The sequence below is a fragment of the Equus asinus genome, chromosome 24, assembly GCF_041296235.1.
Source record: "Equus asinus isolate D_3611 breed Donkey chromosome 24, EquAss-T2T_v2, whole genome shotgun sequence".
Classification (NCBI taxonomy): domain Eukaryota; kingdom Metazoa; phylum Chordata; class Mammalia; order Perissodactyla; family Equidae; genus Equus; species Equus asinus.
In genome coordinates this window covers 28,683,733-28,709,516 of record NC_091813.1, presented here as the reverse complement: position 1 = coordinate 28,709,516, position 25,784 = coordinate 28,683,733, and the positions used below count along the sequence as shown (strand labels likewise).

Sequence of the window (25,784 nt, the reverse complement as noted above, 5' to 3'; positions counted from 1 at the left end):
AGGATTTTATTTGGTGGATATGGCTCAGGCTCACCCAGTAGAGGCCATGGCTGGGGGTGCATGAAGGGGGTGCTGGGGGCTTGGCAGGATAGTGGATCAACAGCCCAGCCGCTCTCACACAGCCTAGAGGAGACCCCCTACTGTTCCAGGAAATAATGGGGCCTCGGGTGCTGGAGGCGCAGCTCTGCCTTCTATGTGCAGAACTGGGCCACTTCTCACCACCTCCTCCACCGCCACCCCCTGCAGAGGCGCCTTCTCTCTCCTGCGTTATCGCAGTCGCTCCTTACTAGGATTCCTGCTTCGACCCTCCCCACCACTGCCCCCACACAGATCCCCTACAACAGCCAGTGGGGTCCTTTCAAAATTTAAACCTCTACTCAAAACCTGCAGTGGCTTTCCATCTTACTCTGGGTAAAGGCCAAACTTCTTACAATGTCCACAGGGCCCCTCCCGACCCATCTGCCTCTCTGTCCTACTCTCCTCTCCACTTACCAGACTGCTCCCTCTTCCTAAACTTGTCTCAGAGCCATTGCACTTTCTGTTCCCTCTGCCTGGAATGCTCTTCTTCACATACAGTCCTGGTTTGCATTGTCATCTGCTTTGGGTTTTGGCTCAAATAAGACATTCTTGGGGGTGCATTTCTTGAAAATTTTAAGTTGGGAGTTCTACTTAGAATTTTAAATGCTTTCCTTCTAGAAATCCATGCTCCCTCTTTCCTGATTCAGTTTTCTCTAGTCCTTATCACTATGTGACATAACCATATAGTCCACTTATTTTTCATTGTCAGTCTCCCTCCATTAGAATGCAAGCTCTAGGAAGCCTGGGCTTTTTGTCTGTTCGTGTAATTATCAAGGTCCTTCTGTTGAGAGACATAGAAACCAACTGTAGCTTAAGAGGCAAGGGAGGCAATTGTTTCCAAAGACTCATGAAACCCAACGGGAGGGAATCCTAGACTCAAGAAGGCATTGAGGCCCACAGAGAAAGCTCTAGCTCACCTGTTTACCTCTCCCTGTAAGTCTGCTTCTTTCTTCTCTCTATGCATACTGACTTCTCCTGCTTCTCTAGACCATAGAACAGAATATGACCACTCCACAGCTCCCATTCATTTAATCAACTATTATTTGTTAAATATAGTATGTGCCAGGCACTGGGCCAGGTGCTCAGCTGCATCAGTGAACAAGGCAGAGCCCTGCCTTCAGGGAGTTGACATTCTACTGCAAGAGAGAGACTGCAGACATAATCAATGAGCATATACAATAGCACATTAGATGAGCAAAATGTGGAAAAAGAAAAGCAGAGGAGAGTAAGGAGGTGGGGGGATTAGGAGCAGGATGGGTGGGCAGGCAGGATGCAGTTTTAAATATGGATCAGAGTGGACCCCACTGAAAAAGTAAGATTTGAGGAAAGATTTCCAATTACCACAGAGAGTGGCTCAGAAATCTACTTCTAAATCCACAGAAGAGAAGTCTAACTGATCCAGATTAGCCCAGCCATCCACCCTGTTCAAATCAATTATTACTCCTAGGAGAGGCAGCGTCAAAAAAACAAAGCACGGTTTCTGGAGGCCCATTCCTGTGGACAAGATGGGAAGGTGAAGGGCATTCCCAGAGAAAGGAGAAATATCTTGAGCTGAAAAGACCTCTCCAAATGTATCTGCCCCTAAAGGTCTTCAGGGACCTTCTGTTCCTGCCACTGGAGTGCGTATGTTGACTTTATAGTTAAAAAAAAAAAGTCCCAACCCAATTACGTTGTTCAGATGACCACACCTGTTGGAGGTCTGTGGTAAACCAGTCCCCCCATCCTGCCACATTCATGGGAAGGCGTCATACTGCTAATTTCCTGCTGAATTGCCTTAGACAAGAGGACAAAGATGGTGATATCACCAAGAAACTTGCTGAATGCGAACTGACTCAGAAAGTAAGACACCACATCCCCAACCGTCAGGCTTGTTTCTGCCTCCTGGGGAAGGGCAGCCCATTTTTAGGACAAGCAGGTCCATTTCTCATCTCTACTCTAAGGATCTTCTCAAAAGAGCAAAAAGTCAGGAAGAATTAAGAGAGCAAGGGGGAATAAGACATGGACATACTGGATGAAATGATGGCAGAAGCCATGAGATTCAGGTTATTTCCTTCAGAGGGAGACAAAAATAGAAATGGAAAACTTGATAAACCCCAAGTCCTCTGCTGCTTTGCAAGAGAAGCCAAAGAGGATTTCGAGCCTGGAGGATTGGCTCAGAGGACCTCAGATCTTTACAGCCTTATCTGAATTGTTAGCCTTTGAAAAGGAGACAAGTAAGATTTATACATTTTTGAATTTAGAGACCTCAGGGCCCCATTATTAGAACCAAGTGATGTGGGACTCTTTTAGAGTCTAAAAGCAGAATGTGGCTCATCTCCAGCTGTGAAGTCAGGGCAGAACTCCAGACCGACCTTTGCGTGTAGAGATTCTACCAGCACACACCCCACTCCGCCAGCTTTTGTAGGTGGGACTCCTTGCCAGGGAATGAACACGCCACAGGTAAGGTAGAGAAATGGCAGAACCAAAGAATTTTCTTTGTTGGCCACGGCCAAGAGAAGAATATGTGTGCATTTGTGGTCCTTAGTCCCTGAGGGCCTGTTACGGGGGCTGACAGCCTAAGCCATCCAAGCCTCATGAATACGCACCTGGGTTACCTGAAAGAAAGTCCTGATCTGGCTTGCACCAATCCAAAGGAGCCAGGGGCTACTGGGAGCTCCTTAGTTGACAGAAGAGGCATTGTCCCTGGGTCACCTTTGATCATCCGCCTCCTCAGAGTAAGCAATGATTGCACGGTCACAAGCAACACCTACTATTTGCAAGAGTCAAAATCAGGAAAATGTTTCTGAGCTGCCCTGGAGTCTTAAGAGAATTCTAAGCACCGACTAGCCTGCAGATACAGGCTCTTATACTTAGCGGGGCTGCCACGGTTTGAAATAGATCTCTCCCAAAATCCATGCCCCCCACCTCCCCTCTGACTATTCAAGGGACCGCACTGCAAGGACCTCAAGGACCTCAAGGCCATGAGAGGCTGGTCTCTGAAGCTTGAGAATCTTGGCTTTATAAACCCAGTAGAGAATGTCCCCAGGGCTTTTGTGCAGCAGAAGGAAAACCTCGCAAGTCCCTCTGGCTCTTCTTTTACAGCAAGTTCCATCTAGGAAGCTGCTGGAGGTCGGTTTCTCTGCTGCACCTTGGCACATCCTCTGTGAATCAGACTTGAACAAGAAGGGCCCAGTCTGCCTGAGGGGGGTTCCCTCCCGGAGCCAGCCTCCCATAGGCTTGGATCCGAGGGTTTCCAAATGGCCAGGCGGAGCTCCCTGCTCATTTTCACAGAGCACCATTGCCCAGTCATGGTCTCCCCAGAAATCAAGGCGTGACCTTGTCACTATAAAATCTATTTCTATGCGAGAAGTAATATGACCATAGTGCTTTCTCTCCCGACCCCACCATCCTCCCTCCCGTATTTCCCAGTGACCTTGCCGAATTCTTGGAAAGATGGCAACAGGAAGCTGCCAAGCAGGGCATCCCACTGAAGGAGCAGGAGACCACAGAGAGAGTGTGCATGCGGGGCCAGGAGGGTCCCAGGACCATCTGCCCACCCCGGCTCAGTTACCGACGTCACTCCGGAGAAGTCTTCAACATGAGGGTGACTTTTTTTTTTTCTTAAATAACTTCAAGGGGTTGTAAGGGGCAGCAAGTGGCTAATAGATGGAGCCTACTATAACAATAATGTGTAGTGATTATGAAAAATCTATATTCCTTCATGTGTGTGCCTCAGTTAAGTCTGTTTTTGATCCTGGTATAGAGGCAGCGTCTGTGTTGGGATGAGCATAAGCTTTAGAGCCGTTTAGACAAGTTCAAATGCTGACTCCATCACTTCCTAGTATGTGGCCTTGGGCAAACCATTTGCCCTCTTCGAGCCTCAGAAAGGCTGGCTGTTTCCTCTTCTGTGAAATAGGGACAATGATTTTCCCCTTGCAGCGAGGATTATTGTAACTGGATTGGAGGCAAGGTAGAAAAATCAGCGAGCACATGCCTGGCACACAGTAAGTAGTCAATAAATGGTAGTTGCAGCTGCTGTCGCCATTTTTAATGAAAATAAGGACAGTAAAGGTAATAAGAAAAATCTAATGATTCGGAGAGGTGTGTTAAGACACTTTCCCTGATGCTGGGGAAGTTAATCATTTAGGCATATGGATAATCAAAATATGGCAGTTGGCATTGGCTGGCCATTCCTACCTAACCTTCTTTCCTCCTTGTTCCTTTACTATGAAGGCAAGAAAAGCAATAGTCACTTTTCCAGTCTCCCAGGCAGCAAACGATTGTCATAAGACACAGTCCTGGCCAAAGAGATGTGAGCAATGATCTTCTTTCCTGATAAAGACATGGCTGGCACCCCTCTTTCTTTCTTTCCTCCCGCCTTGAATGTGGACATGATGCCTGCAGCGGAGGCAGCCATAACGTAGTCATGAAGCAATAAGCTACATGGTTAGAATGTCAGAAGAGAACAAGAAAAAGTCTTAGGGTCTTGTTAACATCATTAAACTGCTGCACCAGCCCTGGGCTATCTACTTTCAGACATCTTAGTTTTGTAAGATAAATACCTTTCCTTTTGTTTAAGTGACTCAGATGGCTTTTCTGCTGCTTACTGCTGAAAACATTCTTATCTGATAAAGAGCTTTTCGATAAGCTTCTGAAATACCTTGCTGACCTAGCAGAAAAATCTACAGACACTTTGACTTCCTAATCAAACTCTCAGGAGCATCAGCTTTGTAGGCATTAAATAATCCCAAATATTTTCATGAAAATGCATATATATCTACGAAGGTATGATACACACACATATGGTAGTTTATGAAACCTGGGAAGTTTGCTGTGGATGCAGTCCTTGACCTTTGGAGTGCGCAAGTACAGCATAATTACAGTGGAACTCAAAACACGCCGATGCCTGGGCTCCGACCCTAAAGATGCTGACTCCATGCGCCTCGGATGGGGTCAGGACATCACTAAGTTTTAAAGCTGCACAGGTACCTGTGAGGCTCAGGGCCGAGGGAGACTACACCAGAAGCTTCCGTAGCTTAGGTCCTAAGCTCAGCAAACCCTGTCCCCTAGGTCCTAATGCCTCCAGGAGTCAGACTGGAAGGGTAAAATAGTCTTACGGGCAGCGTAGCACAGCTCTGCTACTTTAATTCAATAGAATTATTGCGCACAATTACAGAAAAAGTTGTCAGGCTCCATAAAACGCAGGATTCATATGTAATCCTCTACTGTAAGTTATGCAGGCTGCTGCTTTAATTTTGCATAACACTGGGTCTGGATAAACCACCATTCAGCCTGCATAGGGACCAGGAATACCAGAACTGCTGCATTATGACCTTGTTTCAATAACTTGGAGGACCATGATAGAAACTCAATAAGATAGCATGGGGCTCGTCAGCTAAGCCCAGCATATTCACTCTGGACAGACTACAGCTCTTCTGATGAGAAGGCAGCCAGCAAACTCCTTGTGTTTTGAACTGTTGCCATAATGTGATATAAAGTGCTCCCATGGTAAGATCAGAATCACTCACATTGCTGACCCAACGTGTTCACTTTAGATTTGTAGTTTTTCATATTATCTGTAGTTTCTCTGTCAGAGCTACATATTTGCTTATATTTCCTGTATAGATTTTTAAATGAGATTTATATGCATAAATAAATATGCATAAGGTCTTAAAGGTGTTTTTTTTTTAAGCCAGTAGCAAAATGTTTGTTTTATGGGCCAAATTTATTGTCTTGCCAATTAAGCTTCTATTCTCATGTACTTGGTGGCAGTAATGCCAAATAATCTTAGGTTTATCCTTAGAGTACTGTGTTAATTCCTTTATCAGCCCACCTCTGAGAAATAATCGCTGGGGTTCACATTGTAATATCTGTTGATACAATTTACAGCAGCTCATCCTCACAGTGCATTTAGTAATAACAACGGTATAGCGTTAATGAGCGCTAATTGTATATGAGATACTCTGCTATACTCTGTATATGAATTATTTTATTTAACCCTTGCTACAACCCAATAAAGGAGGGGACTATTATGACCATCTTACGGATGGGTAAACTGAGTTTGGGAAGTTAAATTACTGGTCTGAAATCACAAAGCCTGTAGTTGGTAGAGCTTTGAACATAGGTAATTTTTATTCCAAAGTCCACCCTCTTAACCACCATGCTATGTCAGCACCATTTATCATCCACTCTTACCAACCGTATTTTTCTTTGGGGCACATTGTAAGAATCTTTTAACAGTCAGTCTATCACAAATCACCGGTCAACAAACCCTCCAGCCATATTCTGCTACAGCATCGCCTTTATAATCTTTTCACAGCAGATATGGCCACGGGTCTGAGTTATGCTTTGTTTCTGTGATCGCATTTGTGTTGAGTCACTACCATAGATGCTGGTGTGATAGAATGAGCACGGGTTTGGGAGTCAGATGGTTTGCTCGTGGTGGACATTTAATCTCTTGAAGCTACAGTTTGCACAGCTAAAAAGGGCAGGTATTCATCTACCTTCTCAGGCCCCGGGATTATGTTGATGGTTAAACAAGTCAGTGCATGTGAGAAGTGCTTTGAGAACAATGAGGGGATACACACATAGTTTGTAACTTTCTTTTCAGTACGACTTTCTTAACTAGTTTTACTCTAATTCATGGCCACAAATCTCCAACTGGCCCCCAGCACTGCCTGGTCACCCTACCACACTCTCCACGCCTGTTATCTTTCCCATTCTTTAAAGTGACTATTTCATATCTTCTCTCTTCACATCATCCCACTGTATCTGATGGCCTTGCCTCACACTTCCTCAAGAAAACTGAAACGACCAGAAATGCCTTCCTCATTCCCTCACCACCATGACTACCACCATATGTCCTCAGTGGCTTCCTTCCTATCACCAAGGATCAGGGTTCCCACTCTCCAGAGACCAACCGCCCTCCAGCTTCCACCTCCCCTTGTCCTTCCTGCTCCAACATGCATTCCCCGCCCTCGTCATACTCAGCCTCTCAGCAGAAGGCCGCAGAGTTCACCGCTCCCTCCTTTTACAACTTTCTTCTCCTGACTATTAATATTCTCCCGGTTCTGCTTCCCACTTGCTGGTTGCCTCTTGTCCAGCTCTTTCTCCAAATTTGCTTCATTTTCTGACCTCCAAGTGTCAGAGTGGCCTAGGGTTGGTGCTGTGGCCTAAGGTTGGTTCTATGACCCCTTCTCTTCCACGTCCTCACCCATTCTGTAAGAAGTCTCACCCAGTATATGGCTTTAAATAGCATCTGTAGACCAGTCAATCCCTCTCCCTTGCACCAGCTATTTGGACTATTTGGCATTGCCACACGGATGTTAAGCAAGCATCTCAAACTCACGGCCAATCACTATTCTTGATTTTCCCACTCGAGAAGTTTCTCCACCAGTCTTCTCTTTCTCAATAAATGGTACCATAATGGTACCACCAATTTGTGCCATTAAATGGTACCACTTGCTCATGATGAAAATCTGGAAATTACCTTTGATAATTTTCTTTGCGTAGCCCCACATCCGAACCATCAGCAAAACCTCTCAAGTTCACCTCTAAAGCATAGCCTGAATTGACCCATTTCTCCCCCATTCCTCTGCTGACACACCTTGGTACAAGCCGTGCCCACCCCTGTGTGGACTAGTGCAACAGCCTCCTAACTGGTCTCCTTGCCTTGCTCTTGCCCCCTACATTCTCTTTTTTAGCACAATAAATGAGAAAAAGGAAAGCTCTTCCCTGCAGTTGAATTCAAAATAATAAATGTAGAAGGAGTGATGGGTTTAGAAATTCATCAATGGATGCTAAAACTGGTTAAAGTAAATGTTTGATGAGCAAAGAGATATGTACATAGTCTCAAAGAAATGCCCCACAAATTAGTTATTAATTACAAAACAAGAAAGAGTGACTTTACACAGGAGAGGTCTGGGGAACATCACCTTAACCAAGTGATCAAAGTTAACGTCACTAGTTTTGGCACAAACCAGATCATATGCTTCTGGAGATCATGCACTAAGATGGACATAGCAATGCGTCTGTGACATTCCTGCCAAAACACACCAACCTGAATCTAATCATGAGGAAAAATCAGACAAGCCTAAATTAAGGGACATTGTACAAAATAACTGGCCTGTGTTCTTTAAAAATATCAAGACCAAGACAGACAAAGAAATGCTGAGGGCTGTTCCAGACTGAAGGAGACTAGAGACACATGTCAGAGTGCGTACAAAACTTGATCCTGGATTGGATACGGGACCTGGAAGAAAGTAGCTATGAAGGACATCATTCGGACAGCTGGGAAATTTCAGTATGGACTATAGATTAGAATAATAATAGTGGATAAATGCTAAATTTCTGAATTTTTGATGAGTACTGCAGTTATATAAAAGAATATTTTTGTTGTTTAGAAAATATATTTTTGAAGTATTTAGTGTTAAAGGAGTATGATGTCTCCACTTTATTTTCACGTGGTTTGGGGAAATATGCATATATACTTGGAAGAATATACATAGATAATAATAAACAAGTGGTACAAAAATGTAAGCAACTGGTAAATCTGGGTGCCAGTTTATAGGAGTTCTTTGTACTATTTTTGCAAGTTTTCTGTAAGTTTGAAATCATATCAAAATAAAAAGTTTTCAAAACACTATACTCATCGGATCATGTCACTTTCCTGCTTAATGCCCCTCCAGTAGCTTCCCAACATCTTTGTAATAAAATTCAAATCCTTTCTATGGCTCATCTAGCCCTAGCGATCTGGCCCCACCTGTCTCTCAGATCTCACGCCCCGTCAGTCTTTCTCACTCACCCTGCTCCAACCAGGCCAGGCATCTTTCTATCCCTGAAATGTACCAAGCTCACTGTCATCTTAGAGCCTGGAAGCGAGTTCTCTACCTGAGATGCTCTTCCCCTCAACTTTGTATACTTGGCTCTCCCTTGACATTCAGATATTGGCTTCAAGGTCACCTCCTCAAGGAGGCCTTCCCTGACCACCCCCAATCTCCACCCCCACCCAGTCACTCTCTGCAGAGCTTTTTTCTTATGGTTTTCTTGTTTGTTTATTATCTTATGCCCCCACAGAACTGTAAGCCCATGAGAACAGGTATTTTGTCATATTCACAGCTCTATCCTTCATGCCTGGTATAATACCTGGTCAATAAATATTTGTTGAATGAAGCTGGATGCTTGTTCTGTATTCAATAAGGCTGTATATTGCTTCCATATTGAAATAAGTCTCTTAGTAATAGAATCTCCCTCTCACCAGTCGTGAGTACTCTGTCATATAATTCTAGGATTTTCTGTCCTGGGGATCGTTCTGCTTATATTCGAGACAATAGAGATTTTGTTTCAGTTCCTTTTTTCTAGCAGCTCATTAAGCTCCTTCCCCATTAGGACCCTTGGGGACCAGGGCAATTACTAAGAAGACAATGGGCCTTATGCGCTCTATACTTCCCAGAAATGATGCCTGCATCTCATAACCGGCAGGGCCCCAGTATGCAGTGATTATTTTGATCCTCGTTGTTTTGACACCACTGATGACTATCTTCGTATGTCAATTCCTAGGAGCCGTACAACAGTAATAGTTGTCATCAGTTGGGGACCAGGAGAGGAGTCTGATCCTGCTGTTTTCTGCCAACTCCAAGCGGGGTCTGAGATTGGCCATTTGAGTTCTCCATGGCAGCTCCTTCCCTTTGAATTTAAAGAGTGGCTCTTTCAACTTTGTGAATGAAGCGTGGGGCCTGCAGTCAGAAACCAGGCCTCCTCTTGCCAGTAACCGATCTTCACAGTTTCCTGTATTAGTCACATTTGTGAGCAGCAGTGACATTCTAAGGACAATGTGTTGTAAATGAGACACTTGATCTGATCCATAAAATTCATACCTGCTGTCATCTTTCATCCACGCCAGGAGGCCTGTCAATGGGACTGCCCTTCAAAATTGTCCCCAAATGCTCAGGAATATTGTATCTCCCTGGTATCCCACACAAAGGGAGATAGCTAGCCAGGGAGAAGGGGAGAAATGTGTGCTGACATAAAAACAAGTCCCCCAGTGCCCGCGATCCCTTAGAGGTCGGTGTTGCTTGCTGCAGATTCGCAGGAACAGATGTGCGTGGTGAGGGGATGCTGCTCCGAGGCACCGCTGGGCAGATGGGTTCATTACACCACCTAATGAAAGGCAGGGATTCGCTGTGGCCTGAGGGGAGGAAGGTTAGAGTCATAAGGAAGATACCGGCACTTAGACACCTGTGCACGCAGAGATGTGCAGATGGGGAAAATGACAGGATGGTCCAGGTGAGAAGATGCTCGTGCTTCTCTCATGGCTACCAAGAGAGCTCCATCTGCATCGGATTCACATCCACACCCACGGCTGCGTGAGAGCCTGGGTGACAAGCAGCCTCAAGGTACCAGGACCAGCAGTAATCATTGCAAATTAAATAAACCCAAGTGGAAACGATGGAGAGAAATAGGCTGAAGTGGATTTAGAAGGGTATAGTGTGGTGGTATCTTGCTTCCTATTCATTGCCAGATGATGACTTTGGGCATTTTAATTAACCTCCTTAGCCTCAACTTACTCACCTATAAAATGGAGGTGATACTAGTACCATCTCATATGGTTAATGTGAGGGTTAAATGTTATAATATATAAAACCCCTTAGCAGCATGCCTGGCATAGGCTAAGCCTTCAGTAAATGTTTGGTATCATTGCTATTTTCATGTAATCATTAGGCACCTAAATAATCTCAATTGCATCCCTGCTACTTTAATAAAATTCAGATGTTTTGTGTGGCATTCATAGTCCTGCATGGACTGGCCCCTACCTGTTTCAGATCTCACCCCATATCATCCTTTCTTACCCACCTGACTTGGACCATGCCAGAAATCTTTTTGTCCCTGAAACATACCACACTCACTCTCATCTTAGGGTCTTTCTGTAGATTAGAAAACAGACTCATATGCCATTTTTATTTGCTCAGCAAGGAGTGCGATAGTCGATATAACAAAGCCTGAATTACAAGTACAGGACCCATTGATGAAAGGAAATAAACACACTGAGTGTAACCCAGCTTGGATGTTGGTGCCTGTAAGTGGAAAATCTGCTCTATAAAGTTGATAGACCAAGCATGATGCTTAGGATCTCTTGGACACAAAGAGAACTACATCTGGATGACCAGCTGCTTAGCCCTATTTTGCCAAGGAGGAAACTGAGTTTTAGAGAGAATGACCTTGCCAGAAACAGCTCGTAACTAGCGGAGCTGGGTCTTAAACCCAGATCTGACTTCAAGAGCTCTTCTCTTTATTAACTATTACCCTCTACTGGCACAAGAATTTTCAACATGGGTTCTCCCATTAGTTTTAGGGGGTATTAAATCCTATTTCACCCGATGAAAGAGCTTTCTAACCGGGGGGCCATCAGAAAGATGACATCAAATGGCTGCACTTATCCTGCACACATTGATCTAATACAACTTGCCTCCCCAGAATAATGTCTTAGAAGACCAGCCTGGCCCACTTCTGCCTTTGGCTCGCCTGCCACTGGGTCTGCTTTCCAAAAACCCAACTCCCCTGACCTTCAGCAGCTCAGGGCTGAGGCTCCAAGTTTCCTTCCAGAGTCCCTTCCCCTGTCTTTTCTCTCCACACACCTTGGCACACACTCGCTCTTCCCTTACCAAAGGTAAAGCTCCTATTAGCCACTGTAGCCCTTGCTACTTAAAGTAGAGTTCTTGGCATCACCAGGGAGCTTGTTAGAAATGCAGAATCTCAAGTCCTCTACCTCTGAATCTGAATGTGAATTTTTATAAGATCCTCAGATGATCCATAGCCCATTAAGGCTTGAGAAACACTGATCTTGCCCACTTCTGGACAAAGCCTCTACCAGGTCCAAAGGTAATAAATTAACCCCGTTGTATCTGTCACTCTGATTTCCCAGCCCCTGCAGGATACAAACATCTGCTTCTAAAGGCCCAAATCAGCATTTTCAGCAGTTCCACCCTGCCTCTGCTGTTTTCTCCATAAGCCCAATCTTTCAACCCAGAGGCAATTAATTGGATTTTATGAACAAGAACAAAATGGGAGATGAGAGACCATCCCTTATAACACTGAGGAGTGCTGTCCACATGTCAGTTGCTGTAAGTCTCAGTCACAGCCTGCCATGGTTATTGTTGAGTAATATGTCATAGATAGATGTGAACTCAGTACACTGTCCTAGGAGTGGGGAGAATGGTGAGTTCCATTTAGGAAATAGACACAGCAAGCAGGAGTCAGATCATAAGGTTCTCCCGCCTAGTTCTGATGTTTTCTTGCTAATGATACTTAATTCTGTCCAGCCCTTGAAGTTCAATGGCTGGTAGAATAATATATTTTAAAATAAAGTTAAAATGACTTGTATTTGTTGCATAAAGACAAGTAGTACGAGTAGTAATAATAATAGCAATTATAAGGATTAAAGTCACAATTTCTTTACAAATATTATTGCCAGATATTAAGAGTCAGGGATTATTTTCATTTTTACCTTCCAGAAAACTACGGTCCAGCCAACAATATGGCTGTCGTGAGTGAACTTCAGTAACAGCTCAACGAGTCAAACCACTATCTCCCACACCCAACACACATGCATACAATGATAGTAAATTTGAGTTCGCTACTAATTGGGCTAAAAATAAGAATTACTTCAGTCAAATGCAACCACTTCAGAGAGTTCACACTGAAAAAGTCACTTTCAGAAAAGGAATGTGCGAAAAGGTCAGATGGAAATTTCCCCTTTCCCACCCCCAGTCGCTCAGCGTGAGTAAATACACACCTCTGCTACTGGGGAGGCGCTCTTCAAGAAGGTGCTTGTGGGCAAGAGTGATCACTCCTCTTCTCTGATCTATACAAACTGTTTTAAAAAGAAACATGAAAATAAGTGCAAGGATTTAGGGAGGTGGGAGTTAGGTGATTTTCCACCATCTGAGGTCAAGTGTAGAGGACACAATTTATTTCCTATATAAACCTCAAGTCAACTTTCTAAAATAGGAAAAAACCAAAAAGTTTGCTTGAACTGACTCTCTGGGCTTACATGATTTTTCTGTTCTCTTTATTTGTGTTATCTTTCCAAGTGATCGTCTCATCACTCAGAAAAAGTGATGAGAAAAATTTGACAATATCTTCTCTAACACAGTCACTAATAATCAGAAAGTTGCCATTTTTCTAATGCTTGTTCACTTTTCCTTAGTAATTGGGACTCTGTTAATAAAACTTAGGCAATAAAATTGTACTTTGAGGTAAATACTAAAGTAGATCAGCCTACCAGTGGGCAGCCATTCCTTTCCAAGAAATGAAGTGAATCATTAGAAAAATGGAGAAACATTTTCAATAGCCCTTGCTTCCTGCTTTCCCTTCCTTTTTTCTGTTTAATTTCCTCACGCAAACTAATTTTTATGATGCTAGTTCTTAATAGGAAGGCTTATCTCTTGCCCTGAAATAATTGACCAGGTGAAGGGAGTTCTCTGTTTATGCTGCCTCTTGAAACGTTGCTTTTGTCTCTCTCCCTTTTTCTATTCTCTCTTTCAAAGGAGTTGACTGAACATCTCAAATTCATTATGTTAATATACAGCAATAAGAATATGTCTTCAAATTGTTTCATTCTGCCATCTTGAATGAAACCCCTTTCCAATAAATGTTTTCAAATGCCTATTATCTGTAATTTAACATTAAAAGCTTTAAATATAAGATTTACTCAAATGAGTTCTATGAGGAAAAAAGCAGCTTATTCAGAGGAGTTATTCTATTTCTTATTCCAGCTGAACATTCCTTACCTTGCCCAACTTCCCCTTCAATTTTTCCGTCTCCACAGGATGGATATTAACTCTGAATGTTTGAGGAAACAGACTTAGGCATTTTATTTTTGTAACTTTACACTAACCCAACAATGCAATTTATAGCATTTACAAGAAGCCCTCCATGTTCTAATCAATTGGAGCTCTTCCGCTCTGAGTACCAGCACCAGACGTTATATTTCCCATGAGCCTTTGATTAACACAGCAGCAAGGCCCCAAACAGAAACTGAAAAAGCAGCAAAGACATAATGCTTACTTTTTGTTCAGCACTGCCTTCATGCTAGTCCAGCAGTAAAGAACAGATAGAAATTGTGCGGAGAAGTTGGCTATCAACACATGGCTGGTTCTTTGAGACTGATCCGAGTTTTCCACTTGAGGGCTTTTAAGCACTCAGAATGTAATGCAGGACCTCAAAGCATTCTACGCAGTGGCCTGTGTTCTTTAAGAAGACTGGCCTGGACAAGCTTTACCTTCTGAAATAAAGCTGGAGTTCCGTGAGGGTCCATGGCTGTGCTCTGAAAGAAGCTTGTCTGAGGTGTGTCAGGAAAGAAACCTGAAATCGCCTAGAGAACAGCAAGAATCCCTCTTGCTATTTCAGAATAAGGAATTGTTAGAAACCACGGTGTCACATGATTTGGAGCCTAAGAAGTCCTGACTGTAGACACCAACACATTTACAAAATAATCTGGCCATTCAAACAAGTTTTTGGTGAATTCAGACTTGAACACTGCTTTTTCCATAATTCATCCTGGAATTATTTTTCATTTGATCCCACTTTCCAAAGAAGAAGAGTCTAAGATTTAAAAAATTTACCCTTCAAACTTTACATTAAAACAAAGCCACGTGTTTTACCAAAATACATATAATCGAGACTATTCAAAGCTCAAGGCTTCTACCCAGGTTATGATCTGCTTTTGCTTGTCCTCCTGCTTCTGGCCCAGGCCCCTAGTGGAGCACAGGTGGAGAACGAGTGTGCTTGCCTGTGTCCAGGGAGGGCAGGGACCACAGCCCAAGGCCAGGGAACCATAAGACGTGAAGAAGAGGAAAATCGAGAAAGACAAATGCGCAGTCCTAAAGCACATGGTCATACTCAGGGTATGGCCCTTATTTTTATCACAGGGCTTTAAAATAATAGTTAAACCTTATTCCTGCAGGTCGCTAACAACAACCCCTCTGTCTATGCTAAATCAGATCCGTTGTCTTCATGAACTCCTCACCACTGATTGCTGCTTTTCTCTATCACATGCTCTCCCATCTCCCTCCAAGTCTTTCCACTTCTTCCTTTGCTTCACCCTTTTTTCCTATTCCAAGGCCAACACTATTATTATACCAAACTTGAACCGTTGTGCTATTTCTCTAGTTGGTCTGGCTGCCTCTAGTCTTTTTTCCTTATCCAATCCGTCCTACATCCCAACATTGAGCTATTTTCCTAAAACTCCATTTTTCATCATGTTAATTCCATAGATAAGAACAGCAATGGCTTCCTATTGTTCATTCTCTTCAGTCTAGTGTTCAAGAGCCCTCTTGCTCTGCCCTCACTCCTACAGCATCACCCCCCCCACACACACACACACACACACACTCCCACTGAGGGAACAGTCTCCCTCCTGTATCCCATAAGGACTTTCTTCTATTGTAAGTCTGTCATGTTAAGATTCTGAGTGGCCACCTCTGGTGGGAGGGAGGAGAAGAGGACACCCAACTCACCTGAAAGAGGCCGAGCTGGTACCTGGAGCTGGGAAGGAAAAGCCATTCCTTGGACTTAAGACTCATCAGATGTCTTTGCTCTGCAAAGAAGATCAAGAGTAGAGATACCCACCGCTCAGACTGGAGACAGGAATTCCTTGGGGTGTTCTGTGTGGGCAGAGCTTGCAAACTGAGCCTTCTGTTGTCTAGGGCAGGGACTAGGCTTGAGGCACATGGCTCCATGGCCCACAGGCTCCAGGGAAGTCAAGTCTGATGTTAGCTCAGCTGCCAACCCAGAATCATGGGGACAGAAGCTGAGCATCACCATCTTAAACTGTGATTGAATATACTTCGAGTAAACTTCTTCAGGCAGTATGGGCGCCATGACCTCTGGGAAGCCCTCTCTGACCTATGTCCTGTCTGTATGACCTCCCTGAGCTCCCTAAGCATCCCGCAGGGATCTAAATCACAGCTCTTAGCTCATGTAAGGCAGTTTTCTATCTTCTTGCCTGTCTCCTCCGTGGGAGAGCTCTGTGAGAGCTCATCACACAATGCCTGGTATGTGGAGCAGCTCCACAAATGGAACCAAACAGCTCGTAAAGGAAAAGGCAGGTGAAGAGTGAGGTGGACTGACAGTGTTCTCGTGAGCAGGTCTTTATCTTACACATCTCTCCTCCATGGAGCCCAACTCTGGACTGCACTTGAAGGGGGCACTTGCAGAGTGAGTCAGTGACTGGTAAACTAATGCCCCTTTTCATATTCTAGTGCCCCTTTCATTTCTTCCTCAGATTAAATGTGAAAGCCCATCACTGTTGCTACTATAACTTTAAGAACTTTATTTTCAAAACTAATGATTAAAATTATGCCAATCAAATTTTCACACGTGCAGCTTTAGTAGGACTATCCTAGTGTGCAGATAGATATATCTTAGCATTCGATATCATGGTGCCCATGACTTTGGAGCGTTTGCAAGGTTGTCTGTGACTTGATTTCCAGGTGGGGTACAGCGATACCACGGCAGCTCCCCTAATTGGATGTATTGCTAGCGAGAATGAGGGGGTTGCTGTTGTCTCCTTTGTGTACACAGTTTCTCTGTGAGGACACATCCGCCAATTTAGGGCACAGCTTAGACTGCTGATTGGGGAGATGTGGCCTGCAGGGTCTGACTTCAAAATGGAAAAAAAGAAAACTCCCAATTCTGGTTTCCACTTTGGCCTTAACTAGCTCCTATTGTGCACCATATGGCAGGACATATGTTTCTCGCTGCACAAATTTAAAACATCTGAAAATAATATTTTCCTGACTGAGCAGCCATTAGGAATGAGGGAGCATTTTCTGAGCAAAAGCTTGAGTCAGCGGTGAACCTAAGAGGCAGCGTCGCAAGGACAACGGCCGCCACTCTCCATGGCAAATCTCTCGAAAATCTGAGAACAAACTACACGTCTGTAAGGTGGGAAGCAGAGCCTCGTGAGCTCTCACCCCCAGCCCTCCCTGAAGGCCCCCAGACACATCTACCTGCCTGGAGCATGAGCTTCAAAATAAAAAAGAACAAACCACACATGTTAGGCAAAAAGCAGTATTGAAATATACATGTTTTAATAGATTAATTTTTTTTTTTGAGGAAGATTAGCTCTGAGCTAACATCTGCCACCAACAATCCTCCTCTTTTTGCTGAGGAAGACTGGCCCTGAGCTAACATCCGTGCCCATCTTCCTCTCCTTTATATGTAGGATGCCTGCCACAGCATAGCTTGCCGAGCGATGCCATGTCCGCACCCAGGATCTGAACCGGTGAAGCCCGGGCCACCAAAGCAGAACGTACGAACTTAACCACTGCGCCACCAGGCTGGCCCCTTAATAGATTAATTTTTGTGATCTTATCTGTGTTTTTCTTAAGGTGGTTTTTAGGCCCCGGAGAGTCTCGTGCACATTGTGGGGAAAGGCAGAAGACCATGAGGCCCCGCTAGAGCCGGAGGAAACAGCTCAGATGAGGAAATGCTGCCGTTTTGCTGATGGCGTGGTCATGTAATGACCTGAGATTCAGGAAGGGGAATTGGTTGGCAAGGAGACTGAAGGCCTCGAGTAGGAGATGTTTGGAGACTTTAGAGTTGTGAAAGGGTAAAATGCAGAATGAAGGCTGTTAAAGCCCAAGATAGCCAGATTAATAATGGACGCTGAGCCCGCAGCTGAACACAGCATCTCACGACAGGCCTGGTGAGGGGAGCCTTCTCATGGAATTCCTAATTCCGGGAACTCTGCAGAGTCAGCATGCAGCTGCCCTTGAAAAGCAGTTTCAAGTAAGCCAGGAGAGCTGCCCAGGATCCAACCTGGAGGAAAGAGGGAGAGAAGAAAAGAAGGGAGGGAGAGGGGGAGGCGGGTGGTACCGGGGAAGGCCGGAAGGGAGGTCAACATCCAACCTGTTCAAGTAGCATAAAAAGGACACTGTGTCCTCTGTCATCTAAAGTGTCACCTGACACCTCAGATCCTCCTCCTCTACCTTAGTTTTCCTACACATCATCTATTTTTCTTACTTCTCTTGTTTTCTTCTTCCCCGACCAGAACATTAACCCCATGAAGATAGGGAATAGTATTTATTTTGTGCAGTGCTCTATGCCCTCTAAAATGAAGTGTCAGAAAAATTGCTCTCATTCCAGGCTGACTGTCATGCCCTTGAGCTGATGACGAAGATACAGTCAGTCAGCTGCGGGAGAAGTGGCAAAAGAGGGGAGCAAGAAACCCCTGAGACCTCGGACTCCTGAGGAGAGCTCCTCCCCCCAGGGGGCCGTGACTACAGCTCCTATAACTGTTCCCCACAGGGCACTCTCGGCCACGCCCCCACTAAACTGCACCCACACGTGTCATTCAATTCTCACGGCACCTCTATGAGGCAAGCACTGTTTTTAACTCTATATTTTACATAAGATAATTGAGCACAGAGGTAAAGCGTTAGGTGGAGCCATATGAAATGGTCGTTTTTATATCTAAAAATTATGAAATATCCATAATATCATATGGTCTAACCTAACTGTATGCCCAAGGTAATACATTTCTTAAGTGGCAGAATGCAGATGCAAATGCACATCATTCTATCTGACTCCAGAGCCCAAGTTCAAGGGCAAAGCCATTCCTGGTGGAAGGACACCATGGGGAAACCATGTCATTAGATCTCATTAGAATATTCATACAATGAGGCCTAGGAGAGAGAAGAGAGGATTGGAAATAATCGCCTGGGTGAGCTATAGCCATATGGTCTTCCCAAAATACCTCAATTTTAAAACGAAGTCTCCTTATTCAGCCTTGAAAAGGAATGAAATTCTGACACATGCTGCAACAGGATGAACCTTGAAGATATCATGCAAAGTGAAACAAGCCAGTCGCAAAAGGACAAACAGTGTGTATGAGTCCACTTAGATGAGTCACCTAGAGTAGTCAACTTCGTACAGACAGAAAGTGGAATGGTGGTTGCCAGGGGCTGGGGGGAGGGGCGGGAGGATGGCAAGTTATTGTTTAATGGGGATGGAATTTCAGTTTGGGAAGATAAAAATGTTCAGGAGATGGATGGTGGGGATGGTTGCACAACAGCGTGAATGTACTTGACACCAATGAATTGTGCCCTTAAAAATGGTTAAAATGTAAATTTTAGGTTGTGTATGTTTCACCACAATGGAAAAAAAGAAAGAAGAAAGCAACTCTTGTTTCAGTTGGGACCTGTCCAGTTATAGCATTGTGGATACTTTAATGCTAAAAGACAAAGACTATTCTTTCAAGTCTATGCCTTTATGACATGAAGCGTACATTTGGTATACAAATATACTTGTGTGAATTACATGGAAATACTCTACTACTAGTAAAGAGAGCTAATGTTTATTGAGTACGCACCTCATGCCAGACTCTGCTTAAATGTGGAACATGTATTATCGCATTCAAAGTTCACAAGAGCCCTGCCAAACAGAGACGGTGGCCATCTCCCTTTGGTTTCCCGCGCACTCCTCTATAACACGCATACACGGTACAGGACGGTCACCTTTTTTCCTCCTATGTGGGGATTTCCTGGAGAGCGCCAAGAACAAAAGACTCTAATGAACACTGATTAAAAGCAGAGCCTTGGAACAACCCCTGATTCAGGTCCTCAATAAATTTTTATTAAGCGAATAAGCACATGACCCAAAAGAGTTGCTCAGGTCTCCTGATTAGATGTCTTAATGTTTGTGTCACCAGGGCTTTCAATAAGGGGAAGTGAAAGAAAAAAGAATCACGGTGAAAATTTCTGCCCAAATACAGTGTGATATTTTTACTAAGTAGAAACGTGACTAAATATAGCCTACAAAAGCTGGCTATATTTAGAAATGGCCTTTTTTTTGCTTGTTTCACCCAAAGTGTAGTATCACACAGAGGTCTCAGCCTTTTCAGCTGAAGGAAATTTCATGCAATGGTTTTGTGTCATCTCGCCGTTGTTTCTGTGGGTAATATTCCCTCCCCCAAGCTCCTCTCGGCCCAGGCTCGGCCCAGGCTGGTTAGAAGCAGGACTCTCTCTAGTTTGACCACGGGGTATTTTTAGTTCCTTCCGACACAATTGGAACTGGGTGTAGGGGAGTCAGCTAACAGTTCTTTTTAATTGTCGTGCTACGGCATAGAAACCGGGGGAAAATGATTGAAGCTCCAGTCACAATCCTCCTGGAAGAGGTGTGATGTCTGTCAGGTCTTCAAGAGTTAAGCAGCATATCTTGCACTTTCAAAGCCTGTTGTTTTGCAAGAAGTCTTAGGTGAAAACAATGAGACAAAAGCATGCTTTGTGAAAGACAATGACATCCATTCAAATGCCTCTCATTATACTCTCCTATTTTGCAGAGCCTTGTATCCAGAATTATCCTGTTCTATTAACTACTAGTCTGGTATAGTCTCAAAAAAAAAAAAAAAATTTTTTTTTCCTTAAACGTGGAGTTGGGGGTGGAGAAAAAGTTAAAGTGGAAAGGCATCTCTTTCAATTCATTCAGTCCCAGGGTCTGCTGGTTGTGAGATTGTTTCTAGTCACAGTTCCTCTCAGCTCTTTATGGGAAGAGCTCAAAGCTTCCCAGAAGCACAGATTCGCAAGTGCGTGCTTGAGGTTCACAATAACTCACTCCTCTACGATGAAGCAGCCCCCACGAGAGGAGACAAAGGGAATGTCCTTGTTTCTTTTCTTTTTTTCTTTCATTTTTTTTTTCTTCACTTGTTGCACATGATTTGTTGTAAATATCTTGGAGACTGAGGAGGAAAACAGTTCATTGGGTCTCTCGTCCACTCTGTTTCCATCTCCTTCAATACATTCCTCAGAGATTAATTCCATGAGATCTTAAATATGGAGAAAGAAGTCATGCCCACCACTTCCCAAGGAGCCAAGCCCGCAATTTATGAGATTTTGTGGTAAGGACATTTAGATTTTTGGTCTGTGGTTCAAGCTTATTGTAATTCAAGTTCACAGGGCGCAGAGTGTAAGGGAAATGGATGGCAGGAAGGGGATCTCTTGGCAAAGCTGATGGTGAGAGGAGGGGACGGTGGAGGGGTGGCAAATCACTGAGCTGGGGACCCTGGGTCAGGGAGAGGGGAATGATGCTCCAAGGCCTCTAGATCAGCAAGTGGGAGGTCAAGACCCTGGCTGCAGCCTTGGGGATGCATCTGCCAGTAGGTGGCCCATCAGACTGAGGAATTCTGAACACAGGCCCTTTACAAACTGCACTGGCGGGAGCAAACACAACCAACCGACCACAAGGAAATAGAATCATATACCACCCAGCTCCACGTGAAAAAGTCCACAGGGATGAACAGACTCTGCTCCTGTCCGTCCTGGGTGATAATTTCCTTCTGTAGTTGCATCATCTTTTCATTTAAACAGTTAAAAGCCTGTATTTGGTTATATAATCACTGGGCCCCTGGCTTGACCAACTTGCGAAAACAAGAGAGGTCATATTTGCAATTAGGCCTAAATTACAAGGACTTCGAATCCGCATTGCTTCTAACAAGAATTCCAGTCTTTTCCACAGTAGCTCTTTCCAAATATTTCAGAACTTCCCCAGAGCTGCTTTCATGTATCTATGAACTAGTCTTCATTATCATTTCCTTGGAGTGGCCCCAGAAATCCAAGCAGAGCCCCGTGCGCCTGACTGCCCCATCACAGGTCCACTCTGGCCGCCCGCTCTGCCAGCATTCCATGGACAGGAGCTCACTGAGCTCCAGGCTGAGCACCCAGCAGTCCAGCCATAGGCTATGTCCAAGCCACTTGTCCACTGACCCTCATGCCTTGCTGTCACTACTGTCACCAACCCTGCTAGCACAGAGCCATTGACCGTCACCAACCTCAGGGCAGACCTTTGCTAATTCTCCTGGACCACTGTAATTCCTGGTGGTAAGAGTGTAGATGCTCCTTCCTGTTATTCTCTCCAGGGATGACCCACAGCAACATTACTGGGCCCCAGATACCACAGCATTTCACCTGCATATCACAGCTCTTTCAATTGCCTTGTTTGTAGCCATTTCCCCCCAAAGCTCTTCCCTGGCAACAGGTAGCTGTCTCCCGTGCTAGTATCTTTCCTCAAATCGGCACTTCCCAGCCAAGATGCAGACCCCGGTACCGAGCCCAGCTCACCTCTTCAGATTCACCCTCCCTACGGTGAGCTTCTTACCAGAGGTCCTATTGTCTTCTCCCTCAAACTTTGATCTTGGATCCTACAGGCCATCAGTCATAGTTTTATGTCTTTATTTTTCCTTTTGGGGGCCAGGGGATAGGTCCCTCCATCCCCATGTAAATCTATGAAGGGACAGGGCTACAAAAAGCCTCAAAAACAAATGGCTATGTTGGGGGAGAGAAAATGCTTTCAGCATCTGAGCCCTAGACACTGACTTAGGCCACATTATCCTGGTGTGAAAACAAACTGAATCAGATTCTCTTTGTGCCCACTCAGACTATAGTGATCAAATGTCTATAACCATTCATTCATCCACTTATTTATCCAACATTTCTTGAACACCTGCTATGTGCCTGGCACTGTGCTAGGCTTTGGAAACACAAAGATGAATAAAACAGGGTCCCTTAACTCAAAGTACAGTCTATGGAAAAAGACAGATACATAAGTTACTTACAAAATAATACTGTAATCTTGTCTGTAATAAGGCTATTCCATGCTATGGAGAGCAGAAAAGCAGAAGATTCCTTCTGTTTGGCAGAGTCAGGGATCTCAGAGTCATCTTCTCAGAGTAGAAGATATTTAGGCTGGGTTGAAGGGTGACTAGGAGGTCCTTAGGAAGGGAAGTGTAAGGAACTCCAGAGAGACAGAGTTGATAATGAGCAATGGCATGGAAGTTCATGGTTTACTTAGGGAAGCGTGGCATTAGGTGTGGTTGGTCCCACGGGCAAGGGAGAGACATGAATCTGGTCAGATACATTGGAGCCGCTCACAAAGAGCTTAGTATGCCCTTCTGGGAACCTGTGATTTTGTCCAACTCAGAAAACATTTCTGAAGTACCTACTAGATATCTGGCATTCTGTTGGGCACTGGGAGTGGAAAGATGACAAAAGCATGGCCCCTATCCTTTAGGAGGTTCAATCGCTCGGGGAGACAAACTTACAGAGACAACTTCAATATGATGCTAGGACAGAGATAAATACAGGATGCTCTGAGGCACACAGCTGGAGGGAGGAGGGGAGGGGGTGAGTCAGGGCTCAGCTCCCTGGAAGTGTTGCTGCTGAAGTTTAGTCTTGAAGGATGAGTGCATATAATCCAGCAAGGAGAAGGGAGGAAAACCTTTCCAGCCAGATGGAAGAAACACAGTGAGCCAAACCTAGGGACACCAAACAGCATCATTTATCATTTTTATTTATTTTGGAGGAGGAAATGATAAGAAGCAGCTCAGTATTGCTGAAATATGAAGTGAGAGGCTGGGAGGTAGGAGGTAAGGATGTGGAGGTGGGTAAGAGCTAGGATATTGAGGGCCTCATATGCCAGGCTAAGGCCTTTGACTTTGTCCTGGAGGAAATAGGGAGCTACAAAAAAGTCTCGAGCAGGAAAGTGATGTGATCAATTCAGCGTTTCAGCTAGATCAGTCTGGTGGCACCATGGGGCAGGATAAATCTGCAGGCAAGGAGATGAGGCTATTGCAATATCCAGGCAAGAAGTGCTGAAGCCCCGAAAGAAGGGGATGAAAGGGGGATGACTCAATTGTTTATGTGACATCTGCTACTGAGCTAATTTCTAGGAGAAGGAAATTCAGTTTTCCTCCCTTCTCCTAAGGAAATTCTGACACACGCTACAACATGGATGAACCTTGAAGACAGTACGCTAAGTGAAACAAGCCAGACACAAAAGGACAAACAGTGTATGATTCCACTTATATGAGGTACCTAGAGTAATCAAATTTATACAGACAGAAAGAATGGTGGCTGCCAGGGGCTGGGAGGACAGGGGAGAATGGGAGGTCAGTTTTTAATGGGTATGGAGTTTCAGACGAGGAAGATGAAAACGTTCTGAAGATGGATGGAGGAGAAGGTTGCACAACAATGTGAATGTACTTAATGCCTCTGAACTGTACACTTTAAAACGGTTAAAATGGTAAATTTTATATTAGGTGTATTTTACCATAATTTACAAAAACAATGAAGAAAGATAATGCTGTGTAATATTTACAGTAGGTATTGATGTTTTTCAAAGAAGAGTTAATCGGTAGATCTGTAGGAACTGGTTTCACAGAAATGCAGACGTGTAAGAGATTGAATGTGTGATTGGGTAATCCAGTCCAGTCATCCATGGCAAAACCTTTTCAAAACCAAGAATGATCTCTTTAATAAACCTTGAATTGTGAGATTTTCTAACTCTAAATTATAATCTTCCACCAATTCTTGAAGAAATAAAACAGAAGAATGAGTCTAAACCAGCTCACCACCTGTTTTTGTAAAGTTTTATTGGGACCCCATCACACCCGCTTGTGTTATGTGTTGTCTGTAGCCGCTTCGGCTCTCGCACAGCAGAGTTGAGCAGTTGCCATAGAGACTATCAGACCAGCAATTCCTAAAATATTTACTTTCTGGCCCTCCACGGAAAAAGTTTGCGAACCCTGTTCTACACATTGCATATGGACTGTGCATTAGTTAATAACATTGTATCAATGTTAAACTTGTGGTTATTGGTGAGAATGCTCTTGTTCTGGGGAAAGGAGTGCTGAATTTTTATAGGGGAACAAGCAAATGGTAGATGATAGATAGCTACACAGACAGACAGATAGATACAGATTGATAAAATGTGGTAAAATGGTAACAGTGAATCTTGCTGCAAGGTAGACGGTATTATTCTTGCAACTTTTGTCAAGTTTAAAGTTTGTCAAAATAGGAGGAAAAAAAGAATAAATCTACCTTTAGAGCTCAGTTCCTTCTGTCTTCTCTTCAGCTTCTTGGACCCCACTGATTTTATAACTTTGTATGATCGCAGATTAGAATAAAGTGTTCAAATCAGGGATATGCTCACGCCCTCTGCCCTGGAAAGAGTGTCACAACCCATGCCTTCCTGGATTCTTTTTGGTTTTAATTTCTTTTTCTTTTGGGTAATTTTTGGTTTTAATTTCTTTTTCTTTTGGATAATTGTGTTTTGGACTCTCCACATGCTCAATAAGTAATGCCAGCAAGTCCTCTTGTGGATGGCTACAAAAATAGAAATAAGCAGCACAATTTCCCTGCTTGTATTTCTATAGTCACACAGAAACGGAATGATTCTTTTTGTGTTCCACTTGCCGCTTTGAGTCTCTACTTATCCTGGTGTTGGACCTGATCTCTCTTTTGTTATTTTTTGTTTTTAGATCTAAGAGTTGACCCCGTCTAATTATGCTCACAAGCTAATTACAGATATACAACACGGAGCCAGAAAGAGATACTTGAGAACAATTATCAAGGAACATCCAGTTTCATACTCTGTCTCAATGATTCCACACCTTGAAATATACCTTAAAGATATACTCAACAAAAGCTATAAATGACATGTGTAAGGATTTTTTTTGCCGTTGGGGGAAAGGGGAGGGATCAAAGGTCATCTGGGAATCAGTGGGGTAGGGAATAGGTCAAATGTGGTAAATGCCCGCCCTGGAGTGCTTTGCATCCTTAAGAAGCACAGAGCAGAGACGTGCATAACAAAAACCAGTGCTTGATGAAATAAATGTGAGAAACAGAGTGGTAGATCCTGAGACAATAGCATTTATGGGAATTAGAAGTACACGC

The 25,784-nt window shown here is 44.0% G+C and overlaps 1 long non-coding RNA gene across 3 annotated transcripts in view; it reads right to left on the bottom strand.

Moving 5' to 3' along the window:
• Positions 1-670: 670 nt before the first annotated feature.
• Positions 671-25,784, bottom strand: part of LOC139041821 (uncharacterized) — a 46,326-nt gene continuing 21,212 nt past the window's right edge. For all 3 annotated transcript variants that reach the window (XR_011497795.1, XR_011497796.1, XR_011497797.1), the window contains exons 2-4: positions 15,573-15,652; positions 12,848-12,925; positions 671-10,243 (exon numbers count right to left, since the gene is read on the bottom strand). This is a non-coding gene — a long non-coding RNA (uncharacterized lncRNA). The remainder of the gene's footprint in view (positions 10,244-12,847; positions 12,926-15,572; positions 15,653-25,784) is intronic.